The sequence below is a fragment of the Agrilus planipennis genome, unplaced genomic scaffold (assembly GCF_000699045.2).
Source record: "Agrilus planipennis isolate EAB-ADULT unplaced genomic scaffold, Apla_2.0 scaffold3, whole genome shotgun sequence".
NCBI classification, from domain to species: Eukaryota; Metazoa; Arthropoda; class Insecta; order Coleoptera; family Buprestidae; genus Agrilus; species Agrilus planipennis.
The window spans coordinates 3,853,721-3,855,994 of NW_020442460.1; the positions used below are offsets into that span (position 1 = coordinate 3,853,721).

At 28.0% G+C, this 2,274-nt stretch overlaps 1 long non-coding RNA gene across 1 annotated transcript; it reads right to left on the reverse strand.

The window, feature by feature from the left end:
- Positions 1-195: 195 nt before the first annotated feature.
- LOC112906476 lies at positions 196-1,501 on the reverse strand. The gene is made up of 3 exons (XR_003232377.1): positions 1,354-1,501; positions 852-1,109; positions 196-408 (listed from the first exon to the last, which is right to left on the reverse strand). It is a non-coding gene; the product is annotated as an uncharacterized LOC112906476 (long non-coding RNA).
- Positions 1,502-2,274: the final 773 nt, after the last annotated feature.

Sequence of the window (2,274 nt, forward strand, 5' to 3'; positions counted from 1 at the left end):
ATATTAAACGAAAGTAAATTTCATAGAAAAACTAGTAAAAAGTGATCAGAGTCAAGTTAATGCAAAGGAAAACTGAGAAAATTTTTGATTCAATGTAGATTTTATTCTAAGAAAAGGTAAGTGAAAAAATAAATAAGGTAAGTGAAAAATAAACAAATAAGCTGAAAGTATATAAAAATTTAAAAGACAACTGCTGAATATAAAGGAAAAGAAAGACCATTTCTGAAAAAAATAAAAAGTAAATAAATGTTAATTACATTTCCTTCATGTGTCTCCTATTTTGACTGAGCCGCCATTATTGGAAAGGATTTCTTTAGTCTGGTCCTTGATATCCTAGTGGTTCTGATACTTTTCACTGATCGTGATGATTCTACTTCTTGACTTCGACGTCCATTACTGACCTACTTACTAAAAAAGGAAAGGAAAGATCTGAATTAAATTAGATACTGTTTAGTATAAGAAATAAGACTTAATGTAAAAGAAAAGTATTTATCATATGTTGTATATTATAATATTTAACTAAAGTAAATTTAAATAAAAAGAAAATAAAGATTTCAATGCAGATACAATACATTAAACAAAAGAAAATTTCATAGAAAAACTATTAGAAAGTGATCTAAATTAAGTTAATATAGGGAAAAAGTGAGAAAAATTTTGATTTAATGTAGATTAAAAGAAAACAATAATTTTAAAAAGTAGGAATTCTAAGAAAATGTTAAAGTTAAAACTGTATAAGGTAAATAAAGAACAAGAAAAAGCTTTCAAAGTATAGAAAAAGAAAAACAACTTTTGATTTGATTGAAAAGAAAGACCATTTCTGAAAAATATAAAAGCAAATAAATGTTAGTTACATTTCCTTGATGTGCCTTCTGTTTTGACTGAGCCGCCATTATTGGAATGAATTTCTTTAGTCTGTCCCTTGATATCCTAGTGGTTCTGATGCTTTTCATTAATCATGATGATTCTACTAAGAAAGTCCTTGATGTGCCTCTTTCCTCGACTGGCTCGAAATTATTGGAATTGATCTATCCCTTGATAAACTGGTAGTTCTCCATTAAAGTCCTAACTGGTTGATGGCTTCGATATCCATTAGCAAGTGGTCCAACTAACTAAAAAAGGAAAGTTTTAAATTAGATTACCGTTTAGTCGAAGAATTAAGACTTCGTGTAAAAGAGAAAGATTTACTACATATTAATGTTTTTAAAGTAAACCTAAAGGTGATAAAAGGAAATAAGGGTAGTTACAAATATAGACAGAAATAATTAATAAATAAGTGAAATGTTTTTAGTTAATACAAATTAAAAGAAATAAAACAAATGTTACAATGTAGAATTCCAAGAAAGGTTACATTACCTTGATGTGCCTCTTGCCTTGACTGGACCGAGATTAGTAGAATGGATTTTGGTGGTCTCGTTCCTTGATGTCCTGGTGGTCCTGATGTTCTCCAGTGATCACGACGTCTTAACTTGTTGTAAACTTCGATGTCTATCACAGACTGCTCCTACTAACCAAAAGAAGAATGAAAAGATCTGAATTAAGCTATATTGTTTAGTTTATTGTAAGAGTTAAGTTTTACAGTACAAGAAAATGATTTATTATATATTATGGTATCTATAGAATGATTAAATGTTAATAAAAAGAGAGAATCCAAATAAATGTAAAATAAAATGTTACGTATCCATAATCAAAGTATAGATTTTAAATTTGTTTTATGATAAGAATTACAATCTTTTAGTAACTAAAAATATGCTTTTACTAACGGTTTAATAATATCAGATTTTTTCAGGATGCCTTAGTCAAAAATGAAATTTTAGGTGAAGAAATAACACCTGTAAACAAATGTTATAGAAATAGAACAATTTGCGTATTCCCTTACAATGACGATTGGTTAAAAGTGTGCAACTTGTTTTTAAAAAAATTCTTTAAATAATAATTTCGAAAATAAATACTTCCTTTCTATTCATCTAAACTTTACCTAAGGACCAAAAGCTGATATCATTAATGCAAGCCTATTTTTCTTAATTAATAAATGTTGTCACTTACCAATTAGTTGCTGTGAATCCTTTCTTTAGTAATAGACAACAGATTCTTCTGCATCTATTCGGGAAAAATCATTTTCACTTTTCTTTCAGACGCTGTTATGCTGTAGAATGAAACATAACTGCCACGATCGATGCCCCACTGCGTACGGTGTTCAGAGTTGTGGTATAATATTCCTGTAAAATTAATTATTACATTATTAACAATGCAACTAATTAATTAATTAATAATGTA